This window comes from Phacochoerus africanus, chromosome 10 (genome assembly GCF_016906955.1).
Source record: "Phacochoerus africanus isolate WHEZ1 chromosome 10, ROS_Pafr_v1, whole genome shotgun sequence".
Taxonomy (NCBI): domain Eukaryota; kingdom Metazoa; phylum Chordata; class Mammalia; order Artiodactyla; family Suidae; genus Phacochoerus; species Phacochoerus africanus.
Window position 1 is genome coordinate 121,512,741 of NC_062553.1, and position 17,955 is coordinate 121,530,695.

The window sequence follows — 17,955 nt, forward strand, 5'->3', positions numbered from 1 at the left end:
CTAGGAGACAAACAGCAACAACAACAACAACAGAAAAAACCATGAGGTTGTAGGCTCGATCCCTGGCCTCACTCAGTGGGTAAGGATCCAGTGTTGCCATGAGATGTGGTGTAGGTCACAGACGTGGCTCGGATCTGCTGTTCCTGTGGCTGTGGTGTAGGCCAGCAACTGCAGCTCCGGGTTGACCCCTAGCCTGGGAACCTCCATATGCTGCGGGGGTGGCCCTAGAAAGACAAAAGACAAAAGACAAAAAAAAAAGAAAAAATTGGACTAGGGCAGAGGGACCTACTTCCAGGATCACTTGTATGGCTGTCACATGCTTCAGCTCCTCGAGGGCTTTGGACTATGGGCCTCTGTTCCTTGTCACCTCCTGTGGATCTCTCCTTGAGGTGGCTCCCCATATGGCAGCTGGCTTTCCCCAGAGCAAATTGATCTGAGACACAGGAGGGCAAGAGGAAGCAAGGAGAATGCTCAAGATCAGTCTTTCTGTAGCCCGGGCTCAAAAGTATCATCCCATTACTGCTGTCATATTCTGCTCATTATCCTTGAGTCTGTAAGTGCAGCCTGTCCTCAAGGGGAGGCGTCAGAGAAGGGCAGGGACACCGAGGGTGGGGTTTTGAGGGCCGTCTAAGAGTCTGCCTACCACATCCCCCAATGGTCTATGCTCCAACCCGCAGCCAGAGACAGCAGTTTTTAGACATTTTATTTTGAGAGAATTATAGATTCCAAAGAGGTCTTTTGTGTGTGTGTGTGTGATAACAGATCAATTTTAATTCTAGCACCTGAAGCTATACAAGGGTACGCCTTACAAACTTTGTGGGACTGTTGTACACATTCAATAAAGTGACAGCTGTGCAATACCACTTAGTATCTCAAAGCCGAAAAGGAACATATTTTGAATTGTTTAAATGCAGTCCAGATAATTAAAAACAAAAGCAGAAGCCATCCACAGTTACACTAATTGTCAATTAAAAGTTTTACCACTTACTGCTTGATGGAACAGCCAATATCTGGTAAGGGCTATCAGAAGTCATTTCAGATTCTCATCCTGTCATACCCTGTTGGGGAGATTTCTTGAATGGCTTTGTGAGCAGCTAAATGTGGGTACAAACCACACCAGGAAAGCAAGTGTTTCCACCACAGTTTCTGCAGTTTTCACTTTTTTTTTTTGTCAGTTAAGAGTGAGCAGTGAGAATTCACTGCTTATCTTTTCACATACACAAGGTATGCTGTGAAAGCATATTTGCTTACGAGCACATAAAAATACTTGTTAAGGACTTCCCTTATGGTACAGAGGTTAAGGATCTGGCATTTTCACTGCAGCAGCCTAGGTTGCTGCTGTGGTTTGGGTTAGATTCCAGGCCTGGGTACGTCCACATATCATGGGCATGGCCAAAAAAAACCCCCCAAAAACAAAAAAACAAACTTGTTAACTAGTTTATAAGAAAATCATATATTAAAGTATATGGGAAAAATATTAATGATCTCTGACTGTGGAACGATTAATTCCATATTTTATAATTACAAACAAAAACAGATTTCATTTTTTGAATTGCTTATCCAGAAAATGCTTGAAAAGGAAGTTAGAAATTATTTATTTTTACTCTCAACATGGCTGTGAAAAGAGTTAAATTAAAAAACGAATAACATTGAAATGCCTAGGTCCGGAATGAATCCAAATATTTTGCCATATAGAATATTATTTTAAGAATAGGATGGTAAAGGCTTTACATGGAGTTTTGAATCTATAAATACAGTAGGCATTTTGGTATTTTGGCCACAAAAGATGTCATTATATTGAAGTATTGTTGATTTACAATATTGTGTTAATTTCTGCTATAAAGCAAAGTGACTCAGTTACATACACACACACATATATATATGTACACTTTTGAAAAAAATATTATTTTCCATTGTGGTTTACCATAGGACATTAAATATAGTTCTCTAGGCTCTACAGGAGGATCTTATTGGTTATCCATCCCTCCATGCATTACAGCTTACATCAAATATGTCTTTTGAAAATGTAAAGCAGGAGTTCCCTGGCAGCCTAGTGGTCAAGGATTCGGCATAATCACTGCTGTGGCTTAGATGGATCTCTGACCTGGGAACTTCTACATGCTGTGGGTGTGGCCAAAAGACATGTAAATCCAATCCTGTTACTCACCTGCTCAAAGCATGTCGATGGCTTCCTAGTGTGTGATGTCCTTATCATGACCCATGAGGCCCTTCATAGGAATCTCCGTGTTTTTCTGACCCCCTTTGCTTCCACTCTCCCCTTGGCTTCCTTCCTTTCTTGTACAGGCCTCTGCTTTTTCTGTCAAGCCCACTTTCATCTCAGGGCCTTGAACTTGCTGCTCCCTCTGTATTGGACCCTTCTTCTGGGGAAACCACAGACTTCATTCAGATCCCTTTGGCAGTGGTCACTCTTCAGATGCCATCCCTGGGCATCTGAATGAAAACATACCCCTTGTTTTCATATGTTTTCAAACCAAAACATACCTTGTTGGTTTCTACTCTCTTATTCAGTTTTAATTCTTTTTACATGTCATACGTCACTTACCTGACATATTACATACAATTATTTATGTATTTTCTGTATCCTCCAGGAGAAATATTAAACCCAGGGGTCAGGGCTTGGTTTTGTATTTACCCGTGTCTCAGTGCCTAGGACAATTATTTCCACACATAGGTGACACTTATACTATGACCCACTGGATTGAATCACATGGAAGCAATAAACAAAGTCCATATCCACCAAAACCCAAAGGAGAAACAAAATGATTTTCATGATGTCCTTGACCTGTGCTCCATGGGGCATCTTTTGCCCTTGATGGCACAGTTCAGTCACTCCAGGTCACCAGTATCAACGAGGAGTCTGAATTCAAATGCTCTCCTCCCAGGGCGCTGACAACCCTTGAAGCACCCAAATGGCAACTGGATGGGAAAATTGTTTTCAACTTCCTTCGCTTCAGAATGGGAACCCAGTGCCCCTTCTTGTGGGGGGCTCCTTAGTGAGGTGTGGTGCCCTTCATGCGAGAGAGAGGAGGCTGGAGAAAACGGGCTGATTAAGACGGCAACGGAGCACCAAGGAAACAAAGGTTAGTCTTCTAAGTGTTTTTCCGAGCACCAGAGTTTCAATTCAAGCCTCCCACACAGTGACGGGGAAAAGCCCAAGGCTGAATGGTTTTGTTTTTACTTCAGTAGTAAAATATCAAGGATGTTTCAGTGGAGAGTTTCTGATATACATTTCAGTATGTCAAGCTTTTATCCGGGTCTCTATAACTTGTGAGAAGATGCTTGAGGCTGGTGCAAGGGCTGGTGAAGGGGTATGCTATGTGATTATTATCGTTATATGGTGAGAAAAAAAATTTTTTGTCCTCTCTGGGTTGAAGAGCATCTGCTTTGTAAACACTGCAGCTGAGAAATTTACAGGCATGGGAGGGCCCTCTGGCTACGAGAGGTTTATGGGTTTTTCTTCCTTTAAAACATTAGAATCTCTTATATAACCCATGGGCTATCTTTTTTTTTTTTTTTCTGAGTAGCCCTTGAATGTGAGAAGTGTCGCTGTGGAGTAAATAGAATAATCTATGTGGAATAAACTGTGTGTCAGAATCCTCATTTCCTGCTTAGTATGGTGGACTTTCAAAGGCCTTTTCCTTTTTAAAATTTCTCTTTCCTCCTAACCCATACACATTAGAGAACAGTTGCTCCATAGTATCTAGAAATCAAAATAGAGAATACTAATTTGTCTAAGTCTCTATTTCCTCACTTCTAAAATGGGGGTGAACAACTGAAACTAACATAAATTGTCAATCAACTACAGTTCAATTAGAAAATCAGATTGATAGTCCCACTGTATAAGATTATCAGCCATAAAAGACAAACTAATGCTATTTGCAGCAACATGGATGGATCTAGAGACTTTGATACTAAGTGAAGTAAGCCAGAAAGAGAAAGACAAATACCATATGGTAGCACTTATATCTGGAATCTAAAACATGGAGCAAATGATCCTATCTAAAAATAACAAATAAACAAAAACAGAAATAGATCATGGCCAAAAAGAACAGACTTTGTGTTCCTAAGGGTGAATGGGAGGGAGTGGGATAGATGGGCATCTTGGGGGTTTTTTGGATGCAAACTCTTATATTTGGAATGGATGAGCAATGGGATCCTACTGCATAGCACAGGGAAATGTGTATGATTGGGTCACTGTTATACAATAAAACTTGATGAAATATTGTAAATCAACTATACTTTAATAATAAATATATATAAATAAAATCCATTTATGCTTTATAGTTTAAAAAAAGGAAACTTAAATGAGACAGCATAACACACCTCTAAACTCAAGAGTTTTATAAATAGCAGCCCTTCCATAAACTGTTCTCATCCTTATTATAACAGTATTGTTAAAAGGAGAAGGAAGAAAACTAAAGAGTTCCAGCCATAGCCTTAAATAACAATTTAAGTAAGGAATAATTCCAAAGACATGAATGGCTAAAGAGACAGTAAGCTGGTGGTGACTTTGTTTCAATTTGCACTACTTTTCAAGTTCAACCCAGCAAAATCTCCTTTCCCTCCTTCTGTAACTCAGTAGTTAAATATGGTATTCTTAAAGGCAATTAATTGGTGTGCTTTTTAATTTTTACTTTAAAAATACTTAAAAAAATGTTTTACTTAAAAAACAGGTTATGGAGTTCCTGTTGTGGCACAGTGGTTAAGGAATCCGACTAGGAACCATGAGGTTGCGGGTTCGGTCCCTGCCCTTGCTCAGTGGGTTGACGATCTGGCGTTGCCCTGAGCTGTGGTGTAGGTTGCAGACGCGGCTCGGATCCCGCGTTGCTGTGGCTCTGGCGTAGGCCGGTGGCTACAGCTCCGATTCAACCCCTAGCCTGGGAACCTCCATATGCCGCGAGAGCGGCCCAAGAAATAGCAACAACAACAACAGCAACAACAACAACAACAAAAAAGACAAAAGACAAAAAAATAAAATAAAATAAAAAAAAACAGGTTATGTATTAACATGGTTCAAAATTCAAACAACCTGGAGTTCCTGTCATGGCTCAGCGGAACTAATCCAACTAATATCCATGAGGATGTGGGTTCGATCCTTGACTCTGTTCAGTGGTCCAAAGTATCCGGTGTTGCCGCAAGCTGTGGTGTAGGTGGCAGACTCAGCTCAGATCTGGTGTGGCTGTGATGTAGGCCAGGAACTGCAGCTCCAATTCTACCCCTTCCCTGGGAACTTCCATATGCCTCTGGTGTGGTCCTAAAAAGACCAAAAAAAAAAAATTTTTTTGTATGTGTTTTCCCTTCACACAAATTGAAACACTTAGCCCTTGCTGTTCTGCCTCTTCCTTTTTTCACTTAGCAGATTATGTCCACGGTAATCCTCATTTTTTATGGTCGTGTATAATTCTTTCTATGGATAACATAATTTATGTTTTCCATTCATGAACATCAGGTTGTTTCAATCTGTTGTTATTACAGATAATGTTGCAGTGAAAAATCTTGGGACTCTTTCATTTCTCACAATTGCAAGTACACCTGAGGTCAGAAGTCACAGGGAGTAATTTGGATGGGAATTACCAAAGGGCCCTCTGGAGTGGTTACATCCATCTTTACTTTCCCCAGCAAGGTACCAGTAAGCCTGTTTTCCCCACCCTCGCCAGCACAGGGTGGTACCAAGGGTTCTTCAGCTTTGCTATTTTGATGAGTGAAGTTTTTTTTCCTCTTCCTTTTTTGGCTCCACCTGCTGCATATGGAAGTTCCCGGGCCAGGGATCAAATCTGAGCTGGAACTATGACCTACACCACAACTGTCGCAATGCCAGATCCTAACCCACTCCACGGGGCCAGGGATGGAACCGGTGTCTGCACAGAGCCACGCTGGATCCCTAACCTACTGTGCCACAGTGGCAGCACCTTGATGGGTGAAGTTTTAATTTGCATTTCTCTTGTGAGTATAATTGAACATCTAAAAAAGTACATGTTTAAGAACCTTTTCTGCAGACTTAGTCTTCTCCTTGGCCAGTTCCATCGGGCTGTTGGCCGACTGGGATATTGAAGGTTAACGTGTACTGGGTAGTGTAAAGAAAGAGGCCTTAATGTTGGTGGACCAAACTCAGGCTCAGTCTTTTATTGCTTATGGAAATACTTTTGTGCTTGCTTTCTTGTCTCCAAACTGATGATAACCATGCCTTCTTTCCCGGACTTTAGGGAGGATTAAAAGGGATAACTTATGTAAAACATTTAGTACACTATCTAGCCTTTAGTAGGGGCTTAAGAAATTAAAAAGTGGCTTCTTTCTCCTCTCATGATTTTCTAAAGATTACAATAAACATGTTTTCATATTCCGAAGGAGTCATAGATAATTTCTCAAAAAAAAAAAAAAAAAAAAAGGAAAGAAAGAAAAGAATTAAAAAAAAAATGTGGAGAGGAAAGGACAGAGGGTGTGACACGAGCCACGTTTCTTGGCTGGAGCATCTTCAATCCTTTTTTTTTTTTTTTTTTGCTTTTTGCTTTTTGGGCCGCACCTGTGGCATATGGATGTTCCCAGGCTAGAGGTCACATTGGAGTTGCTGCTGCTGGCCCATGCCACAACCACAGCAATGCCCGATCTGAGCCTCGTCTGTAACTTACACTGCAGCTCAGGACAAGCCAGATCCTCAATGCACTGAGCGAGGCGAGGGATCGAACCCACGTCCTCATGGATGCTAGTCAGGTTCGTTACTGCTGAGCCACAACGGGAACTCCTCAATCCTTCTTTATCTTGTTGTGAGACGTGCTTCTAAAGCACGTCTTCCTCTGAAGGTGACCAGGGAATACAGGCTAATGTTAATATTAGCACAAGCAAATATAATTAGGGAAGTAAATCTGCTGTGCTCAGATGCATATTTTGTGTTATAAAATCAACATGTAATGTGGCTTAAAAAGCCATTTGTGGCCTGGCATTATTTGGGGAGTTCTCGGGGCCATGCCCAGGACCTTAGTTAGCTCTCCAAGATGTTTGCTGCCCAGGCTTGGTGCATTATTTCTGTTTGTCTCCAAATTGCAAGAATGTTGTCTTCTCCATCCTTCTCTGGGCAGGTGTGTATGACTCTCCTCTGTATCACAGTGCTGAGCTTAGTGCCAACCACACAGGAGAGGCCGAACCAAACTGGATGGTGGACCGAGAATGTGTTTTGAAATTCAATATGCATCATTGGTAATGGATAAGCAATGAGCTCCTGCTGTGTAGCACTGGGAACTATATCTAGTCACTTATGAGGGAGTGTGATAATGTGAGAAAAGGAATGTATATATGTATGTCACCTTGCTGTACAGTAGAAAATTGACAGAACACTGTAAACCAGCTATAATGGAAAAAATAAAAATCGTCAAAATAAAATAAATAGATAAAATGAAATTCAGTATGCATCGAAATTAAAACCCCACACCAAAGAATTACAAACATCTCTGATTTTCAAAAAGGAGAGTGATGCACTCTTTTGCTCTCTTATCCATTTAACATGCTAATTTTGTCTGGAGAGCTATGAGTTTCACTATTTTTTTTTTAGTTCGCCACATTCAATTTTTATTTTATTTCAGATTGCCTCACTCTGACTCACCAAATGTGATCTGCTCTATATTCATTTCAAATGAAATTCATAGCACATCTGTTTTGTGAATTCCTCAGTACACCTGTTGGGGTAAATGGAGAAGCCCCAAAGGTGGTGTGAAACCTGATGGAAAATCACATTCAGGAGATTCCAGGATGTGGTATTTTAATAACTTCCTAGACAGTGAATGACTTTCACCCATTTTCTCTCTTTCTAAGCATTTAGAAATCAGTTGCTCTGTTCTCTGTTGGTCTCGGTTGCAGATTAATGTGAGCAAACATGGCATGTGCTTCAGCCACGGCAAGTTGTCCATGCTAAGGATGAGATTCTCAGAGGCTCCATCGTTACTTGCTGAAATTGGGGGGCCTGAACCCTGTGGTTCACTTTGGAAACAGCGCACCCATTGGTTTCTGGCATCTTGTCTCCTGGCCTTTGGAGAGCCACCTACTCTGTGTGTGTGTGTGTGTGTGTGTACTGAAATACCACTCACAGACTGCTCTCCTTGCTCATGCCCCATGTCTACTTAGTGGGGATCTGGAGGCACCAGTTAGTGGCTGGTGTACTCAGCTCTCTGATGCCTGAGAAGACTGCAGGGATGCATCCCCAACATACTCCCGTGTTTTGATGCACTTCAGCCTTAGGAATATTTGCCAGACATGGCGGGAAGGCCGCATGTGTTTAAAACATTCCTGCCAGGGCTCTCAGCCTGGAGTGAAACCTCAAGTGGCAAGCACTGTCACCCTGAGTCCTTGCTGCTGCAGAGATTTGCCGTTCAGACGTTGGGCCCTTCCTCTGGCTCTATTCCCTTCCTCATTTCTATCCAAAAGGGATAACCTCCGATGTCTTCTTTGGGTTGTGCAAGGCAATGAACCGAGGCGAAGCGTCCCGATTGACTCTGTCCCTTGCTCGTTGATCTGGGAAAGAAGGGTGACTCGCAAGGGCAGAAGAGTTTGTGGTTCAGAGTCAAGAGCCCCTTGTTCCTGAGCCCTGGAACTATGGGGAGAGTTTGCAGCGTCAGTCTGGTGAGGCTTCTGCACTTGAACATACCCTCAGGGACGGGAACATAGAAACTCTCAGAGCAAAGAGCCTGCCAGGAGTGCGAGAGGGACTCAGCAGGGGCTGGGGAAGCAAGATGCTCCACAGTGAAACCTGGTGGTGGGTCTCAGAGAAGGTTATCTGAAGGAGCAGGAGAATCTCAGGGACTGAGGTAAAGAATGAAGCTGTTCAGGTGGACAAACTGCTTCCACCACCAGGGGCTCCTTTTTTCCCCTCTTGCAAGTTGGAGTTTCACAATTGGGAACAACTCCTTCTCCTGATATACGGATTATAAGTGCATGTGCTGGGTTCCCACTGTGGTGCTTCCGGATCTGATGCATCTCTGGAGTGCTGGGATGCAGATTCAAAACACTGTCACCATGCGTTAAGGATCAGTGGGTTAAGTTGCCGCAGCCTAGGTGGAAACCCAGGCGTGGATCTGATCCCTGGCCCAGGAACTGCACGTGCTGCGGGCTGCCCTTCCCCCCAAAAAAATGCATATGTGCACATTTGAGAGGTATACATGGAGTATTAAAGAGTAAGACAGCTAACATTAGTGTATGTATTTGTGGAGCTTGCTTGTTGAATGAGATGAATTCAGTAGGATATGGTCAAGAAGCGGCTCTATTTTTCCTGCTGCCACTGCCTAGAAACCCACGTGGTCAGAACTCTGTTCAAAGTGTCTTAAATGTGTGTAGGGTCTTGTTGCATTACCGGATTCTCTTATCATTTATAATAGCTTTTTGGTAGTTTCTATTGTGTTTTCCAAATATTCATCATATCAAATGGAAATAGTGGCGGTTAAAGTTTTTCCTCTTTTATCTTTTATGCTTATAATTTCGTTTTCTTTTCTCAGTGTGTTTATTCCAGGACAGTATTAAATAAGAACAGTGATAGTGAGTATCCTTGTCTTGTGGTTTTTAAAAGCATAGCTGAGTCTGCAGTAAAACACATAAGCTTGTATAATGCAGTTGTGAACTTACATTGCTCATATCTAGTCATTTTGCTTCTAAGAATTTAGTCTAGAGACATACTCGAGATTCAGACTATTTATTATTTATCAGGTTCTTTAAAGTGGTAGTATTTGTCATGATGAAAAATTGGAAGAAATCTGAATGTTCAACACTGAATTATGGTATATCCATATGATGAAATACAGCTCAATTATTTATCTATGTGTACACAACCAGTTACCCCCAAACTTTGTGGCTTTAAAACGATAAATATTTATTATTTCACACAATTTCTCTGGGCAAAGACCCCAGGAACATCTCAGCTGGATGGTTCTGCCCCAGGATATATCATGAGGTTTCAGTCAATTTGTTGGCCAGGGCTGTGGTCATCTGAAGGCTTGCCTGGGGCCGGAGGTTCTGCTTCCAAGGCGGCTCACATGTGTGCTTGCTGAGTTAGTGCTGGTTGTTGGCTGAGGTCTCCGTTCCTCCCTGTGTGGACCTCTCCATGGCACTGGGGATGGCCTCTCCCGAGATGGTCGCTGGCTTCTCCAGGGAGCGATCCAGGAGAAAGCAAAGTAGCAACTGCAGTGTCTTTAAGTCACATTCTGCTATTTTCTAATATCCTATTAAAACCGAAACACCTCCGACTCAAACCCAGCCTAAACCGAGACTGGGACTTGAACCCATGGTTTTTTAAATTAGAATTGCTCACCTGGTATCTGGACTTACTGAGGCTCAGGTTCTTTGTTGCCTCAGTGCAGAAGTTCAGTGAGAAGCAAAGTGATAGGCAAGAAATAGATATATTAAGATAGGACACTTGTGAGGGATACAAGTGGGCAGGCGAGGGGCTCTGCTCTAAGCATTAGGTGGGCTATATTTTTATAACCCAAGGAAAGTGGGGAGGGGGAAAAGGCCGCCTTCTTCCTCGTTCTTTGAGTAGATGTCAGGCTTACATCATTAGCTCCTCCTTTGTATCCGGTAAGAGAGTCTTTGACCCTATGAGGTCAAACTAGGACTGTCATGTGGCTTATTCAGATCAGCATGAAGGTGGTAACGTTAGGACGCCAGCATATGTTGAGTCATCTCAGGTTTCTGCATCACGAGGGTCTCCTGCTTTGGAATGTCAGCTTTCCCTTCCACTCCTCTCTTTAGTCCTAAGGATCATTATCTTGCTGAGCTTGAAGGCAGGCCTCAAAGTTTTATCTTTCCCTTAATGACCTGAGGCCTACCTCGTGCTTTTACTTATGGGTTTAGAGTTGAGCAAGGTGGCTTCATTCCACGACATTCTGATGGCTTTCTTAACTTACAGTGGTCGCCCAAATTTCCCTAGGTTGCCCTCTCTATCCAGGGTGTGGGACTTCTACAACTGGGACTTCTGCAACTACCTGTGTAACTATCCTACTGTATCCCTATCCCTATGTGTTGCACAGATCTGTCCTATTGATTATGGTAGGGACTTCAATTGGGACAGGAAAACCAGGAATTATTGGGGATCATTGAGCTGCAAAGTACAATCCCCCTTTCCCAGGGCTCTCAAAAGTTTCACTTTGCCTGGAAGCTATTGTACAATTTTAGCATTTTCTGTCATCTGGCAAACTTCAGAAGCAGAAAGCCTTGACTCCTTTTTATTTAATAGTTCCTCCTTCAGCTTATCTCTCCTCTCACATTTTGCCATAAGAAGAGACCAAGCACCACTTTCAGTATTCGGCCTGGAAATCTCCTTCGTTAGACCATTTAGTTCATTAGATACATTTTCTTTTTTCGCCCCATGTTTTTGCATGTGATAGTGTTGCTAAATTTTCTGCCATATCTAACGAGAATCTCTTGTCTTCTAGTTCTCAAAAATATTTTCCAGATTTTCCTCTAAGTCCTTTCTGATTGCATCTCTGAAGGTCACCAGGCTTCTGCTAAGTTTCTTCAATGCACCTTATGCTTTTACTTTTCTATCTTACCTATCAGAAAGGCATCCCCGCCCCATTTTAGGATTTTTCTTATGGTAATGCCCCACTTCGGGTACTGAAATCGTTATTATTTATCTGTGTTTAATAAGTTATTCCAAACTTTAGATATACAAAACAGTAAATATTCATTAACTCACACAATTTCTGAGGGTCAGGGACCCAGGAGCAGGCTAGCTTGGTGGTTCTGTGTCAGACTCTCTCACAATCAAGGTGTGGGGCAGGGCGGCAGTCATCTGAGAACTTGACTGAATGGGAGGATCTAAGTCCATGGTGCCAGCCTCAAATACCTGACAATGCAAGCTGATTATCGGTAGGAGACCTCTATTCTCTACCACGTGGATCTCTCTACGGAGATCTTGGGGTCCTCATGTGTCAACTGGCTTCTCCTGTACTGAGTAACCCAAAAAAGTGAAACTTGGCGCATCTTTTATGACACGGTCTTGAAAGTCAAACAATTACTTCCGAAGTACCATATCTGGTGACACAGTTCACCTCTACTCAATGTGGAGTGACACTGCACTGGGTCGTGAATACCAGGAGGCCATAATCACTGGGTGTCACCTTGGAGGCTGGCTACCACAATGACAGATAAATAATCATGGCAGATATCTGAAAGTGTTTGAAAGATCTTTAACAATAGGTTACATGAAAGAAATTCATTCAACCTAAAAGTTATTAAAAACAACCTTTTTTTATTGTCTGGATGTACCCTTCATGCAGAAAAGATAGACTGGAGGGAAAACAAAAGTGTTAGGATTGCTTTATTTTATTTTATTTTATTTTATTTTGATTTTTAGGGCTGCACCCATGGCATATGGAGGTTCCCAGGCTATGGGTCTAATGGGAGTTACAGCTACTGGCCTACGCCACAGCCACAGTAACACCAGATCCCAATCCTCATCTGTGACCTACACCACAGCTCATGGCAATGCCAGATCCTTAACCCACTGAGTGAGGTCAGGGATGGAACTTGCAACCTCATGGTTCCTAGTCGGATTCGTTTCCGCTCTGCCATGACGGGAACTCCAGCATTGTTTATTTGTAGGTGGGTGGCATGCAAATTTTAAAGTTTTCTTACTTTTTTTGTGTGTCTTGGAAACACAACCCTCCAGTGAACATAAATAATTTTATAACTAACGAACTTACGAATTTTGAGGGCACAGTGAGAATAACGATTTAAATTTTTTGTTTATTTTCTTTTGGCCACACCCACGACATGCAGAAGTTCCCAGGCCAGGAATCAAAACCACACCACCGTGGTGATAAGGCCAAATCCTTAACCACTAGGCCACTAGGGGACTCCTATTTTCTTTAAGACACAAACAATAACATCTCCTCTTAGTTTAAAAATTAAAATTTCTACACTCTTTAAAAATACTTATAATAATTCTAAATGGCAGGGGCTGTTAACTCCCAATCTGGCAGTTGATGACTTACCTCATTAAGAGAAAAATCATGCTGCCACATTTGAAGTTAATATTTGCACCAGCACAGATGGACTCTGTCTGTGTGTATACATGAGTATGTGCAATAGGAAAGGGAGCAAAAAGACTGCTTTAAAGATCATTCCTGAGAGTCATTGCCTGGTAAAATATTCTTTGGGCTATTTAAATTCAATACTAATCAACAAGTATACACTTTTATAGTTTCTCTTTCATTTGAGTAACTTGCCTCCACAATTTCTCCTAAAAAGGTGAAATTTAAAGGTGAAATATAAGACTTTCTCATAAGACTGTTTGAGACAGAAAGACAAAACAAAGTTTAATCAAGCTGGATGCAAACATCCAAAAACATGAGGGGCTTGATTGAGAACCTTTGAAGCTCTTTCTGCAAATTAATGCAGAACTTTCTTTCTTTCTTTCTTATGTGAGGATAGTCCAGTCCACATTCATGAAGCAGGGCTCAGGACGCTAGAAAGCTCTCCTAATTCCCTCTGGAATCAGATCAGAGCCCCTGTGGTTGTGCAGTTTCATTGTACAGAGGTGCCCACTGAGGGCTGGTAGGGCTGAAATTCCAGCTCACAAATACTGTCCAACGAAGGGGGAAAACATGGTTTCCCTGATCTCATTTCCCCAAATGTCTCCCAATGGGCTAAGAGCGCATTCCTGAACTCTTTTGTGCTCTGGCTCCTAGGAAAACAGGCATTTCGTCTGTGTTGCTATTTTCAAGTCACTGCTTTGTAATTATTGCCAAAGTATGTCACTGTGGTGTATTTTGCTTTCTCAACTCCTTGTATGCTCCTTGATGTCAGAGACCATGTCTCTTATTTCTGTTGTTCCTCTGGTTGGCTACTATTGCAAACTTTAGGCACGATAAGAAGGCATTTAATTAAAGTAAAAGTTAGGCACCAGAAACGAAAGTCTCTGAAATGCTTATATCCTTGCACTTTGTGTTATTGTCATATATTTTCTATCTACAAAAATTATGCGGCAAAAATAATTTTTTAAAGAGTCATTTATCTTTTAGTGTGTTTAATGAAATGAAAAATGATAGCCTTTTAATATACAACATATTTACCTTTCTGATGCTTTACTTCCTCCAGATCTGAATTTTCATCTGATTACATTTATGTTCAGCCTGAAGAATTTTGTCTAGCATTTCTTGCAGAGGTTTGCTGGTGATGACTTCTCTTAGTTTTCATGTACCTGACAATGTGTATTTCACTTTCGTTTTTCTTTTTAAGGTTATGGGAGCATTCTTCTTCTTTTTTTTTTTTAGCATTTTAAAAAATTTCCCCAATAGATTATTATTTTTCTTTCTACTGTAAATCATGGTGACCCAGTTACACATACATGTATACCTTCTTTTTCTCACATTATCATGCTCCATCATAAGGGACTAGACATAGTTCCCAGTGCTACACAGCAGGATCTCATTGCTAATCAATTCCAAAGGCAATAGTCTGCATCTATTAACCCCAAGCTCCCAATCCATCCCACTCCCTCCCCCTTGGCAACCACAAGTCTATTCCCCAAGTCCATGATTTTCCTTTCTTTGGAAAGGTTCATTTGTGCTGTATATTAGATTCCAGATATAAGTGCTATCATATGGTATTTGTCTTTGTCTTTCTGACTCTTTCACTCAGGATGAGAGTCTCTAGTTCCATCCATGTTGCTGCAAATGGCATTATTTTGTTCTTTTTTAATGGCTGAGTAGTATTCCATTGTGTATATATACACCATATCTTCCTAATCCAATTATCTGTCAATGGATATTTGGGTTGTTTCCATGTCTTGGCTATTGTGAATAGCGCTGCCATGAACATGCGGGTGCATGTGTCTTTTTTAAGGAAAGTTTTGTCCAGATACATGCCAAAGTGGGATTGCTGGGTCATATAGTTGTTCTATGTATAGTTTTCTAAGGTACGTTCACACTGTTCTCCATAGTGGCTGTACCAGTTTACATTCCCACCAGCAGTGCAGGAGGGTTCCCTTTTCTCCACAGCCCCTCTAGCATTTGTTATGTGTGGATTTATTAATAATGGTCATTCTGGCTGGTTTGAGGTGGTATCTCATGCTAGTTTTGATTTTCATTTCTCTAATAATCAGTGATGTTGAGCATTTTTTCATGGGCTTCTTGGCCGTTTGTGTAATTTCCTTCGAGAAATGTCTATTCAGGTCTTTTGCCCATTTTTCAATTGGGTTGTTGGCTTATTTGCTGTTGAGTTGTGTAAGTTGTCTGTATATTTTAGAGATTAAGCCCTTGTCCATTGCATCATTTGAAACTATTTTCTCCCATTCTGCAAATTGTCTTTTTAGGTTTTTTTATGGTTTCCTTTGCTGTGCAAAAGCTTGTCAGTTTGATTAGTTCCCATTGGTTTATTTTTGCTTTTATTTCTGTTGCCTTGGGAGACTGACCTGAGAAAAACATTTGTAGGTCGATGTCAGAGAATGTTTTGCCTCTGTTCTCTTCTAGGAGTTTGATGGTGTCTTGTCTTATATTTAAGTCTTTCAGCCATTTGGAGTTTATTTTTGTGCATGGTGTGAGGGTGTGTTCTCGTTTCATTGCTTTGCATGCAGCTGTCCAGGTTTCCCAGCAATGCTTGCTGAAAAGACTGTCTTTTTCCCATTTTATGTTCTTGCCTCCTTTGTCGAAGATTAATTGACCAAAGGCGTCTGGGTTTATTTCTGGGTTCGCTGTTCTGTTCCATTGGTCTGTATGTCTGTTTTGGTACCACCTTAATTTTTGGAGGGTATTTTAGCTGTATATATTATTTCAAGATTGACTTCCCCACCACCTTTTGGCACTGTAAAGATGTCTTTTTCTGGTTGAATTTCTTTTTTTTTAATATTTGGAATACCTTCCCACTTCTTTTTTTGATGTACTTCACACATCAAAGTAAGTTTTTTTTTGAGGTATAACTGACAGATAATACTGTATTAGTTTCAGGTATACAACAGACTGATGTGATGTGTGTACATGCTGTGAAATGATCACCACAGTACGTTTATCTAACATTTGTCACCACCTTTAGTTACTCATATTTTCTCTTGGGATGAGAACTTTTAAGATCTACTGTCTTAACAACTTTCAAATATAAAATACAGTGTTGTTAACGATCATCCTCGTGTTGTATGTTTTCATCCCCAGAACTAATTTATCTTATAATTGGAAGTTTATACGTTTTGAGCACCTTCACCCATTTTGCTTACCCCCACCCCTTAAACATGTTTTAATTGAGGCGTAGTTGATGTACAATATCCTATGATTCAGGTATACACCAGAGTGATGTACAATTTTTATTTTTATCTTTATTTTTTTTGTCTTTTGTCTTTTTAGGGCCATACCTGCAGCATATGGAGGTTCCCAGGCTAGGGGTCTAAGGGGAGGTATACCTGCTGGCCTACGCCAGAGCCACAGCAATGCCAGAGCTGAGCTGTGTCTGCAACCTACACCAATAGCTCACGACAACACCAGATCCTTAACCCACTGAGCGAGGCCAGGGATCAAACCCACAACCACATGGTTCCTAGTCAGATTCGTTTCTGCTGCGCCACAACAGGAGTTCCTGATTTACAATTTTTGAAGATTATACTCTATTTTTAGTTATTATTAAATATTGACTATATGCCCTGTGCTGTACAATATATCCTTGTAGCTTATATATTTTATTTTTAAAGGCTTTTTGATTTTTTTGTTACTCAAAAAAATCTTCATTTTTTAAAATTTAGCTTTCTTTTTTCTTTAGGGCCGCACTCATGGCACATGGAGATTTCCAGGCTAGGGGTGGAATTGGAGCTGTACCTGCCGGCCTACGCCACAACCACGGCAATGCCAGATCCGAGCCACGTCTGCAACCTACACCACAGCTTATGGCAATGCTGGATCCTTAATCCACTAAGCAAGGCCAGGGATCGAACTTGCATCCTCATGGATGCAAGTTAGATTTGTTTCCACTGAGTCCTGTCAGGAGTTCCTTATTTAGCTTTCTGACTCTGTGCTTGTTCTTTCAGCACTTTTACAATGATTTTCTTCTCCTCAATACAGAAAGCGGTTTTGATCCTATCACACACACACATTTAGCACACATGAAACCATCATAGGCCCAACTGATGTGTTTTTTGTTTTAGACAATCTCATAAGAACTTTAGGTCTCATAGCATGAACTCCTTGAAGTCGGCCTGGGCACATGCCACATGCAGATTTTGGTACTTTCCCAACCTTCTTGGTATAAAGGTAAACAGTTCTATTACCAGGGGTTCAGGACGTCCTAGTTTTGTTAGAGGCTGTGTTGTAGGATAGCCTATGATGGTATGTCAATCACTGAACCATTGTGAATGCCTTTGGATACTGTCCCAGGAAGAGCTATTTTATAAATAGTAGTTTCTATCTCTTAATCTCCTATCCCCCCATCCTTCCCTCTCCCTGTTGGTCACCACAAGTTTGTTCTCTATATCTGTGAATCTATTTCTTTTTTGTTATATTCACCAGTTTGTTATATTTTTTAGATTCCACATATAAGGAATAGCATACAGTATTTATCTTTTTCTGTCTGACTTTACTAAGCATAATAACCTCCAAGTGCTCCATGTTGTTGCAAATGGCAATATGTCATTGTTTATGGTTAAGTAGTATTCCATTATGGATACGTGTTGTTTATCTGTAGGTTGGTATTTTTTACAAAATGTGGGAAATGTTTGGCCATCATTTCTTCCACTATCTTCTACTGTATTCTTTCTCCTCTTCATTTGAGGCTCTAATCACATGTATGTTGAATCATTTGATGTTGTCTTATAAATCAATGTGCTGCTCTCTATTCTTCAAAATTTTTCTTCCTCTCTGTTGTTCAGTTGGGATAGTTTCTGTGGATTTGTCTTCAAGGTCATTTGATTTTTACTTCAGCAGCATTTTATCTTCTGTTAACACACATCATTTGAATTTTCATTTCAGATGTTTTTAT

At 41.0% G+C, this 17,955-nt stretch overlaps 1 pseudogene; it reads right to left on the reverse strand.

The window, feature by feature from the left end:
• Positions 1-16,972: 16,972 nt before the first annotated feature.
• LOC125138136 (60S ribosomal protein L34-like) lies at positions 16,973-17,354 on the reverse strand (annotated as a pseudogene).
• Positions 17,355-17,955: the final 601 nt, after the last annotated feature.